Source organism: Protopterus annectens, chromosome 6.part0 (assembly GCF_019279795.1).
Source record: "Protopterus annectens isolate FY-2018-M chromosome 6.part0, PAN1.0, whole genome shotgun sequence".
Classification (NCBI taxonomy): domain Eukaryota; kingdom Metazoa; phylum Chordata; order Ceratodontiformes; family Protopteridae; genus Protopterus; species Protopterus annectens.
Window position 1 is genome coordinate 322518810 of NC_056737.1, and position 21419 is coordinate 322540228.

Sequence of the window (21419 nt, forward strand, 5' to 3'; positions counted from 1 at the left end):
CTTAAATGATGACCCAAACAAGGATTTGGCATCAAAGGGGGCATTGAAAAAGGACGTCTGGAAGGGCTCTGCAAAATCACATAGCCACATACAGGCATGTCTCCTTATGGCTACACCTAAACCAGCTGCTCGTGAGGTACCTTCCACTGCATGGGAGATCAGCCTCATCAACACATTTGAAGTTGACAGAAAGTATTTTTGAAATCCTCAGCAGACATGGACTCTAAGATATTATCCGATAACTCTTTAGTCAAATCTCTCTGTATCCAAGTGAAACGTGCAAAGTAGTTTAGAGACCTCAGAATGAAAGTAGCTGAAGCAAACACTCACTTTCCAAATATATAGTTCTGGACTCCGTGTTTGGCAAATGGACAGAAGAGCTCTCTCCAGCGAGCATCAACTGGGACTCACTTGCTCCAGTGAGGTCTAGCAGAAGAAGGGGCCAGAAATTTGTCCTGGTGCTTGGGAATAGGTCTGACAGTGTCCAGTTCCTTCCAAGTCAGTTTATCCACGGGGGGGGGGGGGTCGGGGGGTCACCCAAGACATATTTGGTCCAGAACCGAAAGCCTCCAGAAACACTGATTCTGCAGGAGAAGTATATTGGGAAGACCAGCCATGCTTCTGTTTGAGGATCTAGGGGATATCTCCAAAGGAGATGTCACCAGGTGGCAGTCTGGGGAATCCCTCTCCCTCATCAAAGTCCATGTCTTCTGTGAGAGACCCCATAGGTGAATCTGTGCATCTCCTTTTATATCTCCTCTTGCAAGGAACCGCCTCCGTGGGATGTTCGTGAGAGATATCAGAAGAGGGGGGAAAATTCATCTAGAGGAACTGTCTGGACTTCCCGGAACTGGCTGTCCTTGTAGGATAGGTCTGATGGGCTCACAGCTCAGAATCAAAGAAGATGGAAGAGGGATGGAGACGAGAGAAGACAGTTCCCTGTGAAGATAGAAAGCCCTTTCTACCACCTTGAAGGCCAAAGGACCAGAGGAAACCCCTCCCCCCTTCCTGGAGTCGAAGCCTCCAAGGAAGGTAGGTTGGGGCTGCCCCTGCATCCGAGCCTCAAGGAGAGAATTTATTCCGAGGCTGTCCAGGGCTGGGGCTCTGAGAGGAAGGGATGGATCTGACAAAACAGGAGCCGAGCCCAACCCCTCGGATCCAGCACAGGCGTCTCGGATCAGAGACCTGCTCTTACCCGAGGGTATCTGAGCAGAACCAGTCAGAGGACACAGTCTCAGTTGAGGAAGACATTTTCCTCAGAGCAGACACAGAACCTCTCAGGGATCTCACATCTTGTGACTCCAAAACCATTGGTCAGATCAGAGAAGGACAGAAAAGGACAGAGAATGGAATTAGTGGGTGTACTCATGGATCAAGGAGGGGACGGTGTTGGCAGAACCCCCATCTAGAACTGCACCCTGAGAAATTTTCTCGTCATCCTATCTACATCTGCCTCTGATAAACTCCTATAAGACCTGGAAAACACTGTGGATGATGGTCTGGAGCATTTCTTCAGAGTCTGGAAAATATGGCCTGGCAAGCAAGGCGATACTGGCTAAATGGTATACTTCAGAGTACGGCTCCTGCAGGCAAAGCCACATCTCAGATCAAAGCCCTTGGTATCCAATGAGGTGGTAAAAGGAAGTGGAAAAATTACTATCAGAGACGATACTGTGAAGGATCCAAAGGAAGGCTCTCAGGTTTAGGATCCAAAACAGTCAGATCTGAAAATTTTCAGATCTTCTCCGACAGCTCCAACAAAGCTCGAGCAGGCTTCGGTGGAGACCTCTTTTTGGCTTTCTGAAGAAACAGACTTTACTGATTTTGTGAAGGTTTGAGCCCCACAAGAAGCAGGCAAAAGACCTCCAAGTATCAATTTATTGCCTCTGTTGGCTAATGCTCTAGGAATAAAGGTTGAGCATACTGAACAGGCTGTATTGAGGTGATCAGGTTCTAAACTATAAACGCACTTCTTGTGGGCATCCATATTGGAGAGCTTATGCCCACAAGAAGTGCATTTCTTGAACCTTGTGGGTTTCTCTGACATAGTGGAGAAAGGGCAACGACAGAGTAAGCCACACAAGAAAACACCCAAAGAAACAGGAAAAGAAATACCAGCTATACCTAAAAGGTAAAGAAAAATATACCAGCAATGGTATCTGATAAATCTACCAAAGTAGAAGAGTAAAGGATACAGAACCAAAGAAGATGGATCCTAACCAGCTAAGAAAAAAACTAATTCCTAATGCCCAGCGAATGCTAAGAGGGATGAAAGGAAGTAAAGGGTACAGCAGGAAGAGAAAAATTGGAAAAAATTTTACTCAAAAACAATCACTTACAGCTAGAGAGCGGAATCTACATCTAACCAAAATGGCAGCACACAAAATCTGAGGTGCTAGGGATGGAACATTATGGATAGAGGGAGAAGCTCAACAGCTGGATCCGAAGTCTAGTTTATGCATCAAGTTTGGACCAAAGGATCAGATCCAAACCCACTGGTGAGGAAGAATGAAAAGGACAGCATCAGATCTACAGTTAGGTCTTGTGACATTCACTGAAACACACTCCTAGCTCAAAAATACCATTTCCAAACAGGATAGTAAATTAAAAAAGTACAGTTGCGTACACTTACCATAAATGTAGATGTCTGAGTGTATTCACTGTTGCAGTCATCACTTGGGTTATCTGCCTCCAGGTAGCCCTCAGCCGGTCCGAATACCAGAGACTTAGTATTTCTGCGTCGGTTGCTGTCGCTCCAGGACTGACATCAGGTCATCAGGGGTATAAAAACAGGCAGCCAACGGCATTACATCAGTTTTTCTTACCCCAAATGTCAGGAGCCCCCCAATAGGGAGTTACGGTACGGTGGGGAAATCACCACCAGTAAAAAGTAAATACCAACACCCCTGAAAGGGGTGAGTAATAGACAAAGAGAGGAGAGAAAGAAGGGGGCTGGAGGGAGGGAAACCAGGACTGCAACAGTGAATACACTCGAACATCTACTTTTATGGTAAGTGTACACAACTGTACTATGTTCTTCGTGTTTCACTGTTGCAGTCATCACACTTTGATTCCCAAAGCTGAAGAAAGGGTGGAGGCAGTCAAGAAGAGTTGGGGCTGGCTAGTATCCCCTGCAGGACTGCTGTTGTAAAACCTACCCTGGATGTGGAAATGATAGGTAGGTGGTAATGCCTGGTGAAGTTGTGTACAAAACTCCAGGTAGCAGCTTCCAAAATGTCCCTGGTAGGGACTCCTGAGGAACGATGTAGAGGTAGAAGTTGCCCTAGTGGAATGTGTTCAGACCCCCTGAGGGGTTGGTTTCCCATGGTATTTGTAGCAGAAATTGATACAGTGTGCTATCCATTTGGAAATTGTTTTGAAATGGCCTTGCCCTCTGCCCGGTGCAAAACTGAGTAGTAACTGGTCAGATTTCCTGAAGGACTTAGTCCTATCCAGACAGAATCTGAGCTGTCTGTGCATGTCCAACGAGTGCAGGATCCTTTCTCCTTTATTTTGAGGATTAGGTAAGAAGGTTGGCAAGTGGATAGATCAGTTAAGAGCCACACGGGACACCACTTCAGGCATAAAGGAAGGATTAGTCCTGAGGGAGACCCTGTCAGCATGATGAAGGGTTCCACAGCCTAAAGTGCTTTTAACTCTGACACTCTTCTAGCTGAAGCGATGGCCAGAAGCAAGGCTGTTTTCCAAGAAAGGAATTTTAACTCTGCTGATGCTGCAGGCTCAAAGGGAGGGAGCATGAGCTTTTCCAGTACAAAGTTAAGGTCCCAAGCAGGTGTGGGTGCTCTCCTTGGCAGCCTTGTTTGCCCCTCTCAGGAACTATCTCATGAGAGGGTGAGAGAAGAGAGGTGGCTCAGTGTTGTAATGAGCTGAGATGGCAGAGGCATGGAACTTAATGGAGGAGAAGGATAGGCCTCTGTGGAGTAGATCTGCTAAGTAATCCAGGATTAGAGGCAAGGAGGGCAGTGCTGTGTCCTCTCCTTTAGAATGAATCCAGGAGCAATACCTTTTCCACTTTTCAGCATAGGATTTCCTTGTACTGGGTCTTCTGATCTCAAGAATGACGTCCAGCACCTGCTTGCTTAGGCTGGTCACTGGGGGAGAATTCAAGCAATAAGCCAGGTTGTAAGATTCAGGGTTTGCAGTTGTGGATGCAAGATCTGCACCCCCCTGCTGAGTGAGGAGGGTTGGGATCTGGGGTAGATGCTAGGGTGGCACCGGTGACAGGCTGCACAGTAGTGGGTACCAGTGCTGGCATGGCCAGTCCGGGGCAATCAGGATTGTCCTTGGTCTGTCCTGTCTTATCTTGAGTAATATTCTTGAGAGAAGGGGCAGAGGGGGGAATGCATAGATTGAGAGGTTTTCCCACTGGAAGGATACAGCATCCACTTTCCGGGCCCTGCTGTGAGGTGTCTTGGTGCAGAATTTGCTGAGCTGGTGATTGCAGGGGGAGGTAAAGAGGTCCACCTCTGGGGTTCCCCATTTCTGGATTAGAAGGCTGAGGGTGCTGGGTTCTGCCACTCGGTTGGGTCTAGGAGATTTCTGCTTCAGGTGTCTGCCAGTGTATTTTGTTTGCCTGGCAGAAATTGAGCTTGCAGATGAACATGCATGTCCAAGGTCGTGTTCCACAGGGCTATGGCTAGCCTGCAGAGTGGGTTCCCCCCTGCTTGTTGATGTACCACATAACTGTGGTGTTGTTTTTATTAGCAGGGGTCCTGGTGAGAGTAGGGATGTGAAAGCTTTTAGAGCGTGCTGAACCGCTAGCATCGTTTTTTGGTTGATGTGCAGATGAATTTGACTTTGCCTCCAGTGGCCCTGGATGCACTGGTCATCCAGGTGTGCCACCCAGGTATAGTCTGCTGTGTCTGTGGTTAGGGTCTGGGTGGCGTGGGGTTGAGTAAAGGAAAGTCCCTTGTTGTTGTTGCATGCTGATGCCCACCAAAGAAACTCTGTCCTTAGACAAGGTAAGACAGTTTCCAGGTCCTGAGAAAGTTGGCACCAACGACTTTTTAAGTACCGTTGAAGTTTCCTCATATGCAGTCTGGCATATGGAATTAGTAGGACGCAAGAGGCCATGAACCCTAGGGCCTGCAGGATTTTCCTTGCGGATAGCTGGGTTCTGGTGGCATTTGAGTGAAGCAGTCTATCAAAAAGGCTTGTTTTTCCTGGAGTAAGGAATGGTGTCCCCGGCTGTGTGCTACACGAACTCAATGAGGAACTAAATCCACACATAAGGATGCTGTTTAATCTTAGCCTTACCACAGGATACGTACCCAAAGAGTGGCATATGGCAACTGTGGTCCCACTCCACAAAGGCGGTGCTTCTACGGACCCTGGTAATTACCGCCCCATAAGCTTAACAAGCCTGGTCTGCAAAGCTATGGAGAGGATCATAATGGAACTCATAAATAAAGACATAGGGGACCTACCCAATTCGGCTTTGTCAAGGGCAGATCATGCCTCGTGAACTTGGTCGACTTTTTTGAAACAGTCACCAAGGCCATTGATGAGGGTAAGGCAGTTCACACAGCCTACCTTGACCTTGCAAAAGCTTTTGACACAATACCCCACTCAGGTATCATAGAAAAGCTCACCAGCTTAAATGTAAACCCATATGTCACAAGATGGGTTACAAACTGGTTCAAGGAAAGAACCCACAGGGTTAGAGTTGCTGGTGCCATGTCAGACTCCAAGCCGGTCACAAGCGGTGTCCCACAGGGCTCAGTCCTGGGCCCCCTCTTGTTCGGCATCTACTTTTCAGAAGTGCAGGCAAACTTAGGAGGATTGTGGCTGACAAAGTTTGCAGATGATTGCAAACTGGGCGCCATAGTTGAAAATCCATCAGACACAGATATCCTTCAGAGAGGTCTCATAGAAACGGATAACTGGTGCCAGAACCATGGCCTTAAGCTAAACGCCAAAAAATGTATAGTCATACCCTTTGGTAAAAACAAGGTAACCCCAAGTTACCACATAGGTGGCAATCCATTAAGCACAGAAGAGGTTATCAGGGACCTGGGGACCCAAGTTGACAGTAACCTTTCTTTTGACACTACATTGCCAAAGTGGTTAGGAGGACCTTCTACATTGCCCACCTGATTATGAAGGGATTCACATCCAGATCAAGGGAGGTCATTGTTCCCCTGTACTCTTCACTTATCAGACCAATGATCGAGTACAATGCCCCATTCGTAATGCATCTTAACAGACACCATCAGCAATTGGAAAGACCTCAAAAGTTCCTCACCAAAAGGATAAAGGGGCTCAAAAATATGCCATATGCTGCCCGACTGAAGAAACTCCAGCTCTATTCAGTCGCATACAGTCTGCTCAGAGGTGACCTGTGCCTGACATACAAGGCCATGTCCAACCCGGAATTAATGGACATGCTCCACCTCAAAAAATCCAAATCCACCAGAGCCACAAGAGCAAGAGACTTAAACCTCAACACGGATATAAATAGGACGTGCTGAAGGGACAGATTCATCACCCAGAGACTCCCTATGCTGTGGAACAGAATCCCGGTCCATGTGAGACAGAGCAGCTCGCTGGCTCTGTTTAAGAGGAATCTTAACCAGTGGATGGGAGATCGTAGGTTTACCCCGGGGATCATCTCTGTATCACTGCTGGAGAGAGGCACGGCAAACTAATGGGTATAGTATTCTTCAACCTAAGGAGTGGTGAAAGCCACACAACTCTGGCTAGGCTTATAAATGCCCTAGGGCAGATAGCCTAGTATGAACTTATGAACATCTGTGATGCTGTGTCCAACCATGCTCCCAGGAATATAATCTTTTGACTGGGGACTAGTTTTGATTTCTTTTCATTGCTAGTGTTGGCTAGAGCCAGGCAATCTGCCCTGAACCATAGGTATTTCCTGCATGAGTCCCTGATAGGGATGTGCAGATAGGCTTCTTTTAGGTCTAGGGTGGCTAACCAGGCATCTTTGGACAGCATAGGAAGCTGCTGCTGAAGGGTGAGCATTCTGAATTTTGGTACCACCAGGAAGATGTTTAAAATGGAAAGATCTAGGACTGGGCGCCAAGTGCCTCTTTTCTGGGTACCAGGAAAAGTCTGGAATAGAAAACTTGACCTATCTGTTCTGCAGGAACAGGTTGAATTGCCCCTTATGGAGAGCAGGGACTGGACTTGGGTTTGTGCCTCTGCCCACTGGTTTGGAGGAATGTCTGGGAACCCTTTTGGAGCTGGCAGTGAGTGGAAGTAAAACATATTATGGAACTTATTAAGCAAAAATTAGCTACCAGCAGCATATTATAGAATACAATGTTGAGGACCCATCGGACCTTGGTGATGGAAGTCCAGTTTTTTGCATGATGGGCAAGTTTTCCTCCTAGGGCCACAAGCAGTTGGGCAGAGGTGAGGAGTGGAGTTGAGAAGTCATTGTGAATTCTTTCCGTAAGGGGTGGCTTAGCACACCCTGTTTTTGAAGTTGAGGCTCTCCATTGCTTAGATCTCTGCATACCCCAAGACTGCAGTCGGGGGGGGGGGGTCCGTTTCCTCTGGGTCTAGTTTGAGATGGCCTTGAGAGGGCTGGAAAGGACTAAAGCTTCAAGGGGCGATGCCTACTGAATCTAGGAGGCTGCACTTGCAAGAAATCTTTGTCTGCATAGATTTAACTTTTTCTTCCATCTTTTTTAGAACCTCTTCTGTTTGGTGCCAAACAGATTATCCTTGTTCAAAGGAGCATCTAGTAATTTTGATTTGACATGGTCTGGCAAGGTCTGCTCCTTTAGCAAAGCATGCCTTCTCAGTAGAGAACTAGTGACTGCTGCCCTGCAAGATGCTTCTAGGGCGTCAAAACCACACTGCAAAATATGCTTGCTGACTTGATTTGCAGAATGCATAAGCTCTTATAATTCTTTATTTTCTGCACAGTCTGTAAAGGTAGCTAATTTAAGTTCCATAATATGCTGCTGGTACTTCAGCATATGAAACTGGCAATTCAATGCCTTAATGGCGAGAGTTGCAGAGGTGTATACTTTTTTTAACCAGTCTGCCTAAAGCTCTGGAATCATTGTCCGAAGGGATGGGATTCTTAGCTGTAGTTGCTTTTATACCTTTAGGCCCCTGGGAGATGACCTCTGGGTCAGCAGTAGGATTTTTGAAAATAAATTTGTGAGAGTCAGGGACTCTGTAGTACCTGTCTGGTTTCCTTGGAGCAGGGGGTAAAGTATCAGGAGTTAGACAGGATTCCATAAAGTCATCATCCACAACATCCAGAATTGGAGGTATTGCTAAGGGTCTATGTTGTGGCAAATCTAAAAATTCTCAGAGTCTCTTTTCGGATTGAGGATGGTCTTGGCATTCCCGGTGGAAATGCTCTCTTAAAGTACGTAGGGTTTCATCAAAAGAAAAATCCTCTGGAGGTGAAGCAGAGGGAATGGAATCCTCTGCATCTAAATCCACATAAGCAGATAAAGGCATGTCTTCATATTCAGAAACCTCAGAGTCGTCTGACTCTTGGTCTGTTAAAGCTGCTGGTGACAGGTCTCTTTTTCTCTTAGCAGGGGAAGGCCGGCTTCCCCTAATCAGCATAATCAGGTCTTCTGCCATTTTAGGCATTTGATGTTGTGGTAAGAAAGGAGGTGCTTGAGTTTGGGTCATCGGTTTTTTAGGCGTAGCTTGTACTCTTGGCCTTAGAAACTTGGTAGTTTTAGACAGAAATGAAGACGTGAAAGAATTTGTCTGTTTGTGTCGAATATCGATAGTGCGAAGAACTTCCTCGGAAGCCAGTTCCTGCACAGCGGCTCCGGACCCATCCAAGGTAGAGACATCCGCAGGCTCCATAGTCAAAGAAGAGTCTTGCGGCATACCGAACTCCGAACAGGTCTCGGTAGCGGCCTGCGAATCCATCGAAGTGGGCATCAGGGGCTGTGAAAGCACCTGAGTACGGGCGAACCGGCGACTAGCTTAATGGAAGCATCATCAGCAGTTTTGGACCTGTGTGTTCTGTCTCTGTCTTTACCCTTACATTTTTTCAAAAGCTTTGCAGTCAGACGGCTTACCGAATCCATTTCGGAATACGGAGATTGAGAGTGAAAGTATTTAGTGACAATAAGGGCCCGACGACGAATAATTTGGCCACTGAACAAAGCACAAAAGCGACAACATGGTACGTCATGGTCTGGGCCTGAACAGGTGACACAGTAAGAATGGAAAACTTAGTGTGGTATTTGCTTTCCACAGGCGAGGCAATTATTAACTTTTTCTGACATCGGTTAGAGCAAGAAAAAAGGATCCCCAACGGGGTACTTAGCTTTAGAAGACTTCAGGATGATTCCGTTCGTAAATGAAAACTCAGATAACGGCCGACCGGCACTCGTGTGAACTGCTTCTGCTGCAGGCTCCTCAGCAAGAAAGATTGATATAATGGCGTCGGCTGCCTGTTTTTATACCCCTGACGATCTGATGTCAGTGCTGGATCAACAGCATCTGACACAGAAATACTAAGTCTCTGGTATTCAGCCCAACTGAGGGCTACCTGCCGGCAGATAACCCAAATGTGATGACTGCAACAGTGAAACATGAAGAACATCAAAAGTTATGTACTTACCATAATGTTAGATAGAACAGTTGTGTAAAATCTTACCATGACCATAGATGTCCTTCTCTTCCATGTTGCAGTATTCTGTACTCTTGTGTCTCCTCCTCTTGCTACCCAAACGTCCGGCCAGTCTTCAAAAGTTTGTAGTCACTGTAAGGTGCGTGGGACGTCTTATGTGGCTAGATGAGCGTGGACCATAAAAGTGACATCTGCATGCACCAGACCTCAGAACTGAGCACCCCAGTCCTAGGAAATATTGTACAAGTCCTGTGCTATCCAAGAAGGGAAAGGTATGTTAACAGGAGGGGCAGGAGGGAGAGAAGGAATACTGCAACATGGAAGAGAAGGACATCTATAGTTATGGTAAGATTTTACACAACTATTCTATGCCCTTCTATTCACATGTTGCAGTATTCTGTACTCTTGGGTGAGTGGCAAAGCTCACTGTGAAGAGGAGGGTGGTGGCTTGGAGCAATTCTCTATGAATCTATGGAGGATAGCCCTGGCGAATCCAGCCTTGGATCTAGAGATCTGATCTAATTTGTAATGCTTGGAGAATGTGTGGACAGATGTCCAAGTGGCTGCCTCTAAAATGGTAGACATGTCCAAACCTTTGAAAAAGGCTCCTGAAAAGGCCATAGCCCACGTGGAATGTGCTTTAACCTTGAATCCCAATGACTTCCAATGGTGTGCATAGCAGAAGGCAATACCCCTGGAAATCCAGGCTTAGATTGTCTGTTTTGTTACAGCTTTCTCAGGGCTCTGGGATGGAAGGAGACCAACAATTGGTCAGACTTCCTGAAGGACTTTGTCTTGTGCAGGTAGAACCTAAGCTGTCTGTGCACATCAAGGGAGTATAAAACTCTCTCACTGTCACTTTGTGGATGGGCAAAGAAGGTGGGGAGGTGGATGGCTTGGTTTAAGGAAAGCTCATTGACCACTTTGGGCATGGAGGATGGACTGGTCCCTAAGTGTTATCCTGTCTTTCTGGAATATGAGAAAGAGGGGAATGGCCATGAGAGCTTGTAACTCATACACTCTTCTAGCCAAAGTCAAGGCCACAGGGAGTACTGTTTTCCATGCACAGTATTTCAGAGAAGCTTTGGATGCCAATTCAAAGGGAGGCACCGTGAGCTTCTCCATAACATAATTCAGGTCCCAGGAAGGGGGGTGGGTAGACTACCTGGGGGACCTGAAAGGCGGCATTCCTTTTTGGAACAACTTTTTGGGCAGTCTAGAAGCCAGAGGGGGTTCCAGAGGCAGACAAGCTGAAATGGCAGACAGAGGAGTAGATGGAGGAGTATGCTAATCCTGTCTGCAAAAGTTCGCACAGATAGGACAGTACCAAAGGGACCTCACTCTGTAATGGGTCCAAGCTGTCTCTGATCTCCTGGCTAGGATACACCACCTCACTTCCCCCAACTGAGTTGCCTACGCGGTAGTGCTGCTGCTCCACTCACCCCTTGTACTCCACCCCTGAAGGTCCTGCTCTACCTCCCGAACATACAGACTACCTCCTGCAAAAGCTCAGTCAGCTCAACTGGACTTACTCTGCTTACTAAACTGGGCTCTCCTTGAAAAAGAACATCAGAGTGGAATCCCTAAAATATCTTTCAGTAAATGTATGTAACCTTATACCAAACTCAAATATCTAAGCTTTCATATTAGTTAGCCGGTCCCTCAGAGAGCGTGACACAGCAGCCTACCGCAGACTGCAAAAACTCCCCTCTCAGTGGTACTTACTGACCTCCAGCCCCTTATCCCCTGTTCTGTACCCCTCTGAAGACTTACCCTTTTAGTCCCTTTTATTTTTCATCTACCTTTGAGCCTTGTCCATTTGCTCTTACTCCCTATCATTCTCTGCCTGCCATTTCTCATTTCTCCACTATGTGGCAGCACCATTCCACCTTTTGCCTGCTTCTACTCCATTCTAATCTTTTATTCCAACTTCACCTCTAAATACTTTGAAAGCCAAACCTCCCCTTTCCCCACCTTTATATCCCCCCCCCCCCGAAGTTGCTCAAACCCTACTTACTTCCACCCAGTCTTTCTGTACTTCTACCTACTTACCTCAGCTCCAACCTGCAGTGGCTGATATGGCTGATACTTTTTCAGCTGGACTCTTCTGCCCTGTTGCTCTACTCCTCCTTGAACCTTCCCCTCCCACCTATTCTCCCCTAGCAAACTCCCATCATGCCCCTCTAACTCTTTTATCCCCTCCCCCTCTGCCTATCAACTCCCCAGAGTTTACTTCTAGACGGCACTACCTTTTTTGGCGCCTCTTTCTTCCTGATCTCCTGGCTAGGATACACCACCTCGCTTACCCCAACTGAGTTGCCTACGAGGTAGTGCTGCTGCTCCACTCACCCCCTTGGTATGTTTTATTTTTTATACAAAGGAACTGCTAATTAGTCTGCTCTGTTGCTCGCAGAGCACTGAATTTCAATACCAGCCTTGCCAAATGCTTGTTAAATACGCTTATTTGTACAAAATGCTCTGTTATTTAGTAACAGTCCGCACATTGCTTATTTAATTATGTTTACTGGGACAAATGCTCGGATTTCTTTTAGAAAGGGATTTACTAGTCCACCAATTGCTTGAAGCCTACTACTTGTTTAAATATGTTTATTTTGAACACCTGCTATTTTTAGAAAACAGTCCGCATATTGCTTTTAATTGCGTTTTTGATTGAAGCCTAACACTTGTTTAACTGTTTTATTTTGAACACCTGCTCTGATATTTTTAAAGAACACTCCGCATATTGCTTTTAATTGTATTACACTTGTTTCAATGTGTTTTATTTTGAACACAGGCGATGATATTTTTAAAGAACAGTCCGCATATTGCTTTTAATTGTGTTATTACGCAAACGCTCTGATGCTTTTAGACATAGTTTAACTCAGAGTTTACCAATTGATTGTTTTCACTTTGAACTGCTTTCTATCAGCTGAACTAGGATAAAACGGGAGCAGCCCCCTCCCCCTCGGCTTTTCCTACCACGCTGAGCGGTTTGGGATCATTTTACTTACCCTCTGTACTTAATACCGACCGCTTTTTTCTTTTTGTTCATGCCCAAGACCTCTACTTTACCAGCGACCATTCCTCTTGTACGCTGTTAGTGCCCAAGGGGTCTACGAGCTCCACGAGTGCTGCTGGAGCTTTTCTAAATATTTATTTCACTTTTTTTGCCACAGACACCAATTCCCGGCTTTTGGTAAAGCTGCTAGTGCTCAAAAGGTCTGCAAGCTCCACGAGTGCTGCTGGAGCTTCCTAAACCTTAACCTTTACTTTATCTTCACCACAGTCTCCAATTCCCGCCTTTTAGATAATAGCCTTCCTAGAGGAGCAGCCTACAAATGTAGACTTGCTCTTCTTTCTTCATTAATCGCCTCCTAAGACCATACAATAACGTCCAAAGCCTGCTGGTTTACTTTTTAACCTAATAGGAACACCTTTGAATGCCACCCAAAAGGCCTAATGTTATTCTATCCCTTTACATTTGAACGCCATTCCCACAAGGCGTCGTTCTTAACTACTCCACAGCCTGCTTTTGATACTTTTCTAAGAACACCCCCTCAGGCACTACTTTCTCAGCTAATGCTCCCATTAATCACACCTTTGTTACATTGTAGCATAGAATCACTACCGATTGTGTTTCTCCCACAGTTCCTGACATTTTCTCCTTTATAGGCATTCTGTAGAGCCTTACCTATCTGTCTTAACCAACAGCAAGTCTATTTTTTACTTGGTTAAACATAACTCAATGTTTTGGTCTCCTCATTTAGTTAATAGTCGTATAGTCTAGCCTCTTATTGAACAGGGCATTTTATAGAGCCCTACCTTTCTGTTTTAACCAAAAGCAGTCTAGCAACTTACTGAACAGCTGAAATGTACAAAATGCCTAGTCATTTTTTGGCATAAACCGGATAGGTTGTCTGGGATTTTGTTATCTATTTAACTGCCTAAACTAATGTTTGTTCAAGTTTCTCGGCCTATGGTTCCTTGCTTTGACAGTATCTATTTACTTCATACACAAAGTGCCTTGCCATCCGCTTGTATATTAATAGAGATATACTACTTTCATAACTCTGTCTCCAATGTATCTGTTTGCCTGAAATTGATACTATTCCCGTATTTTATCTGCTGCATTGCATAACTGCATTTGACTCTAAATTGTACTGGATGATTGTAATAAACATAAGGTTTTTCTCTGCTGCATTTCTCTCCCTGCCTTCTCTTGCATTCTCCCTCAATAAATGTGTTTCTCTATTTTCACCTTCAATTTTCAATAACTGTTTTCTCTATCTTTACCTTCAAATTTTAACGCTCCCTCAAACTTACCCTTCTTCTAGATCTATCCTCATTGTCTTCAATTTTTCCCTCCATACTCTACACTAACTCCTACTCTCTACATTCCTCCTCTTCCTCTTCTCTCCCTACTACTTACATTTTGCTTCCTCTCTCCCCCAAATACTTATTTTTGTTTATTTTCCCCTCTCTCTTTACAGTACTCCACCCCTGAAGGTCCTGCTCTACCTCCTGAACATACAGACTACCTCCTGCAAAAGCTCAGTCAGCTCAACCGGACTTATTCTGCTTACTAAACTGGGCTCTCCTTGAAAAAACAACATCAGAGTGGAATCCCTAAAATATATTTCAGTAAATGTATGAAGCCTTATACCCAACTCAAATATCTAAGTTTTCATATTAGTTAGCCAGTCCCTCAGTGAGCATGACACAGCAGCCTACCACTGACCGCAAAAACTCCCCTCTCAGTGGTACTTACTGACCTCCGGCCCCCTATCCCTTTTCTGTACCCCTCTGAAGACTTACCCTTTAGCCTTGTCCATTTGCTCTATCTTACTCCCTATCATTCTCTGCCTGCCATTTCTCATTTCTCCACTAGGTGGCAGCACCATTCCACCTTTTGCCTGCTTCTCCTCCATTCTAGTCTTTTATTCTAACTTCACCTCTAAATACTTTGAAAGCCAAACCTCCCCTTATTTTACTCCACTTTCCCCACCTTTATATTTTTTCTCTTTCCCCGGGTTGCTCAAACCCTACTTACTTCCACCCAGTCTTTCTGTACTTCTACCTACTTACCTCAGCTCCAACCTGCAGTGGCCGATACTTTTTCAGCTGGCCTCTTCTGCCCTGTTGCCCCATCCCGCTCCGTTCGCCCTGCGGGCTCACTCTGCTCCCCTACCCTGCCCCCAATTCCCACCCGCCCCCAGTGGTCCTACATTTATTTGCCATCCCATACTCCCTCCCACTTACATCACCCAATCCCCTCACTAGATTACTCCACCCATTTCCCTGAAACTACCACCTCCAACCTTATCTTATCAAGCAACTCTCCTTCCCACCCACCTGCCTTACCTAACTATCTAACCTACTTATTCTTTTCACCTCTAATCAAACATTCATTCTATGATGCCTTCTATTCCTACTACAATCCTTGCCACTTCACTACTCCTGCTCCTCATTCTTCTTCCACTGTACTATTCCACCTCTCATACCAACCTTCACCTAATCCCTCCACATCCACCTCCACCACCCTACCCTACAAATTATTTCCACAATATCTCTGCCTCTAACTCCATTTCACCACTCCTTTCTATTAACATTAAAACTCTTCCAAATCCCAACTAAATATTACAAACCTAAACCAACCCCCTACCATCCTTTCCCCAACAAGCTAAAGCCTAACAAACTTATTCACCTTCTCTCTTTCCTCTGCTTAGCAGGTGACATTCATCCCAACCCTGGACCAAAGATTTCTCAAACAAATAAACATAACTTCAACAACAAACCAAATTGTGAAGACCTCAAATTCCTCACCATCAACATCCAAAGCTTAACTAGTAATCACCCTCTTTCATGCCTGGCTAAATCATAATTCACCTGATATTGTCGCCATCTCTGAAACTTAGTTAAAACCACACATAACAGAGACAGAATTCCTTCCCCCCGGATTTCAATCCCTCCGATCTGACCGCATAAATAAAAGAGGTGGTGGTGTAGCACTAATCTACGCCAATCACTTATCCATCACTCCCTTCCCAAATCATATCCCTTCCTTTCATAATGCCAAACTAGTAACTGGCATTCTAAACTTAAATGACCATAAAAGTATCTGCATCATCTCCCTTTACATTCCTCCTGGTAACAACACCAATACCTTGGAAGATATCCTCTCTTGGTCCTCCTCAAATATTAAACATGAAACTTGCATTATGGGAGATGTAAATATTAACTGGCAAAAAATCAGTGACCATAATCCCACTATATCAATCAATCTTTTCAATTTCACGCAACTTATTAACTCTACCACTAGGCCCAACAAAACTAACCTCACAGGCTCCATCCTGGACTAGATCTTGGTGTCTCATCCTAACAGAACCACAACATCTGGTGCCATTGCAGACCCTCTAGGAGACCACCTCCCTGCCTTCACCCATAGAACATCCTCTTCCTCCTTCTCCCACAAACTCTTACACACTCGTAATTTAACTAACTTTAACCCTTCCACCTTCTCTGACTCCCTCAAAACCACTAACTGGAACCCACTAAAAACCCTACCCCTAGATGAAGCTGTTGATTTCTTCAACTCCAAATTCCTTACTGTCCTAAACACCCTAGCTCCAATACGAACTAAAAGAGTCAAAGCCAAGACTGCCCCTTGGCTTACCAAAGAAACCAAGAAAATTATGCAACAAAGAGATAACTCTTGGAAAAGCTCTCTCCATCATAAACAACCTGAATCCTTACTTAAATACAAACAGTTACGAAACCTAGCCAAAAACGTGTCATAATAGATACAAAGTCTTACTACAACCATTTACAAATAAATCATGCAAAAAACCCCAAACAATTCTGGAATTCTATTAACTCTCTTCTTAAGCCTGGTACAACAAACAACCCCTGCCCTGATACTAGCAAATCTGACCAAGAAATTGCCAAACTATTCAACACCTTCTTCACCTCTTCTATTGCTGAGCTAACCAAAACCTTCCCAAACAACATCCCTCCACCCCCTTCTGCCCAAGTTTCCACATCCTCACCTCCCTCTCCCCCTATCTTTGAACTTAAACCTGTATCCACCCACCTTATAAAAAAACTTCTCTCCAAACTGAAATGACCCTGACAACATACCCTCCTCCTTCTTAAAAATTGCCGATGACAGTATCACTCTCCCTATCAGCATCCTGATAAATAGATCACTTCTCGAGTCCTATGTACCAAAACTATGGCACTTTGCTTTTATTCTTCCACTCCACAAAGGTGGCAAAAACTGTAACGTCTCCAACTTCTGCCCCATAGCCATCCTCTCTCCTATCTCATAAATTCTTGAAAAATGCATCCATCTGCAGCTCATGCCATTCCTAACCAAACACCGGCCGCTCTTGCCATTCCTAACCAAACACTGGCTGCTCTCTCCTACCCAACACGGTTTCCGCCCTGGACATAATACCAACACAGCCCTTCTCTCCTTTTTACACTCTGTCAATTCAGCTCGAGACTCTGGTAACTTAGTTTCATCTGTTCTCTTAGAGTTATCCAAAGCTTTCGATACCATCTCCCACTCCCATCTACTAAACCATCTATCTAACCTCAACATCTCCCCAAAAACTCTATCCTGGTTTTCTAGCTACCTTTCAGACAGGTCCTGAGCCGTGAAATGGGGGCCAAGCCTCCTCCAGCTTCCTTCCCACCCCCACAGGAGTTCCCCAAGGCTCCATACTTGGCCCTCTGCTATTTAACATCTTCGTTAATGATTTCCACAAAGCTATTCCCAATACCAAAATTGTCCAATACGCAGATGACTCAACTTTGATCTGCTTTACTTCCAGCTTTAAAGAACTCCAGTCTCTAACTCAAACCGCTTTCGCAACCACTGAAAAATGGATGCACCAAAATCACCTCTCATTTAACGCTAACAAAACTAAGATTCTTCTTTTCACCCACTCAAAATCCACCACCACCGAAAAAAATTTATTTCAAATTTCTTGCCTTAACAACTCCATCATTAACACCGTTCCCTCCGCTAAACTCCTAGGGGGTCACAATCTATGAACACTTAAAATTCAATACCCATATCCAACTTGACATCAAGAAAACCCATATAAAACTCGGCCTACTATACAGAAATAATCAATTCAATTCCTTTCCAAATTCGGCACCAAACAAATTCCCTCTCTCATCACTGCACCTCGCTACAAACTCTAAACTGGTTTGAACTCCCCAATCAACTAGACTACCTCCAAATTGTCTCAGCCCACAAATTAATCTTTCAACCCACCCTCTGCCCCGCACTCTCCAATATTCTTCAACCTTACAACCCCCCAGAACCCTTAGACCTTCTAACCAAAACCTTATTTCCGTCCACAAACCCAAGCGCCCAGCTGGTCAGCTTCTACTCTCCTTTTCCCTTGCTAAGAAATGGAATGTCCTTGCCTCTACCCGGAGGACCTGTGACAACCTACACTCCTTCAAAACACAACTCCACTCCTACCTGCATACTCACAGAAAATGTAACAGCATACTTCACTCTATACCTCCCAAGCTCTCCTCTTCCTTCTTTCCTGGCTAGCCTTCATACCTTCCAAATTTCTCTTAGTCATACATTGTTAATGTAACTAATAACTACTCCCAACCTTATGCTTATTGCCTATCATCCTCCAGGACACTTTTCTCTAACTTCCAAGTTGCTTAATTGAAGGACTACCTACTTGAATGCATTCTATCTACTGTTTGGAAATTCAACCCTTTGTATGTAAATCAATTTTATCTTTGTATTTTATTTGTACTTCTTACTTGTATGATCATTATGTCTTGTAACATTGTACTATGGAGCTTTTCTCTCCGGGCCTCCACTGAAAATGGGCTCTTTAGGCCAGTAGACCTCCCCGGTCACCAAACTGAACTAAAATAAATAAAAATAAATATGGTGAATCTTTTCTACTTGGATGCTTAAGATCTCCTTGTTATAGGTTTCCTGGCCTCCTGCAGGACTGTGAGCACGTCCTCATTGTATAGGTGTCTGCAAGGGATCAGAATTCTATCACCCACAGGGTGAGGTGTAGAGACTGCCACTGCTGACAGATTACAGATCCCTTCTCCTGTGTGAGAATGTCCACTCTGTGGGGTAAATTGTGGTGATTGCCCTTGACTAAATGCAGAAGGAGGGGAAATCAGTGCTGTCCTCGCCAAAAGGCAGTCCCAAACAAGATTTTTGGTCTGTCCTGCTGAATCTTCAGTAGGACTTTCTCAATACAAGGGGGGGGGGGGGCACAGAGAAACATCCCCTTCCAAGACACTGAAAAGGTGTCCGTTGCCCTAGCCAGAGGGTTGGGCAGCCTGGTGCAAAAGGAAGGAAGTTGGTTCATGGGGCAGGCAAGCAGATCTATTTGAGGTGTACCCCATCTGTTGACTAAATCCAAGAAAACATCCCTGTGGAGCATTCATTCATGGGACTGTGACATGGAACTGCTTAAAGTGTCTGACAGAGTTCTGTTCTGAAGGGATGTAAACTGCCTGAAGTATTACTCCCTGTTTCATGGCTAAATCTCACACTAGGAGAGCTAGTCTGCATAGCAAGCCCCTCTGCTTGTTGACATACCACAGAACTGTTGTATTATCTGTGAACAGTTTTAGAGGGCCCTGTTTCAGTTTGGGCTGAAAAGCCTTCAAGGCCATAAGAATTGCTCTCATCTCTCTTACACTGATGTGCTCCAGTTTGTTGGAGTCTGGACAGGTGCCCTGGACTCTTAGGGGGCCCATAGTTGCTCCCCACCCCCGGTTTGAGGCATTTCTGTACATTTCCTGCACTGCTGGGGGGGGGGGGTTAAAGAGGTAGGCCCAGGTTATGGCTCACCTGATTCAACTGCCATTGAATCTCTTTCTTGAGGCATTGTAAAAGGGGGATTTTGTACTCCAGAGGATGAGAGTGCAGAGTCCAAATGGATCTTAGGTACCACTGAAGCTTCCTCATGTGAAGTCTCACCAATGGTAACATGGGAGTAGTTGAGGCCATGTAGCCCAGGAGCCTGAGGTACTGCCTGGCAGTCATTTCTTTGGCCTGAAGTACCAAGAGCAGGTACTGTGTTAAGTTTTCCACTTTTTGGGGTGGTAGGAAGGCCTTCATGATATCCGTCCAAATCCTGCACCCTAGGAAGACTAGGTCCTGAGTGGGACTTGGGATGCAACTGGGATAGTTTATCTGGCAATCCAGTGTCTGCATGAGGGAGAGGGTTGTTTGCAAGTGCAGCAGGAGGGATTCTGTGCAATCCGCCTGTATGAGCAGGTCGTCTCAATAATGGAAAATTTGGATCCCTTGAGTCCTGCAGAAGGCTACCACTGGTGCCAGGCACTTGGTAAAGACCCGTGGTGCTGTGGAGAGACCGAAGGGCAAGACAGAGAATTGATAATGAGAAGAGGCCACAGAGAAACGTAGGTATCTCCTGAATTTGAACCTTATGAGAATGTGAAGGTAAGCATCCTTAATGCCCAAGGTGGCCATAAACCCCCTAAGGCAAGATCAAAGGGAAGAGAGTTTGCAAGGTGAGCATCCAAAACGTGGGCACTTGCAGGAAACGATTTAGGTGGGAGAGGTCCAGGACGGGTCTCCAGGGTCCATCTTTCTTGGGACTCGTAAGAGCCTAGAATAGAAACCTTTTCCCCTTTCTATGCGAGGGACAGGCTGGATGGTATCCTGGGCTGTGAGGTTGTCCAAAAGCTGTTTGAAAAAGAGGGAGCTGCTATTTGGGGGGCTGAGGGATACCCTTCCCAAACAGAGCACTGATCCGTATCAAAGTATCAGCTTTCTATTATGGACAGGACCCACCTGTCTGTGGTGATGTTTCTCCAGACCGGGATATAGTGAGAGAGCCTTAGTGATAGTGGGATGGAGGGGGGGGGAGGCTTCAGGAATGTCGGGTAGTCACAGACTACCTGCCCTGTCTTGAAATTGAGGCTTTTGGGATGGAAGCTGTGTAGGTCTGGCAGGAGTGGTTTGCTTCCTGGCAGCTTTCTTAGGCCTGGAGGGGGGAGTGGGAGCAGAGTGCTTTCTGATAAATTGAGTTTCTGACAGGTAATTTCTATGAAACTTGGGGACAGGAGAGACAAACAGATGTTTGAGATCTTGAAGCTCCCTCCCTTTTTGTTGCAGTCTTAAATAGCTCTGCTACTTTGGTGGCAAAACTATCAGAGTTGTCTAAAGATGCATCTAAGAGCTTTGCCCTAATGTCATCAAGTAGTGGCTGAAGTCTTAGCTACGAATACCTTCTGAGGACAGAAGCTGATGCAGCTGACATTGCGGAGGCCTCAGCAGCATAGTTGCACCTACCGGAATGTCTAGTCACCTGGGAGCTCAAGGAGATAAGGCTGGGCAGTTGAGCTTTGGCCGGGGAATCGGGAATGTCAGACAACTGTTTTGTGACTTTTTCCAAAAGAGCTAAGACATATTTGGACATGTGGGTCTGATAACTGATCGCCCTGAATGCCAGAGTAGATGTGTAGACCTTTTTTCCCCATATGTTCCACAGCCTTGCTATCTTTGTCATTAGGGAGGAGGGAAGAAGGAAGGAGTTTGGATGCCTTGCCTACAGAGACTGAGACTGAGCCTGGGACAACTGCAGGGCATTTCACTAAGAATTTAGTTGCCTCAAGAACTTTGTATAACCTGTCAGTCCTGCAGGGAGCAAAGGGCTATGAATGAGGGTTCAAGGAAGCTGGAGTGAAAGCATCAAGGAAGGCTCACAGTACTGGGGGATAGCTGAAAGAGCAGGGGAATCCATTTGGAGAAGCTCGTAGTACCTTATCTGGACCTCTATTA

The 21419-nt window shown here is 45.5% G+C and overlaps 1 protein-coding gene across 1 annotated transcript in view; it reads right to left on the bottom strand.

Moving 5' to 3' along the window:
- The window catches only part of ZNF106 (zinc finger protein 106), a 2006671-nt gene that overhangs the window by 1736927 nt on the left and 248325 nt on the right, over positions 1–21419 (bottom strand). The window lies entirely within an intron of this gene.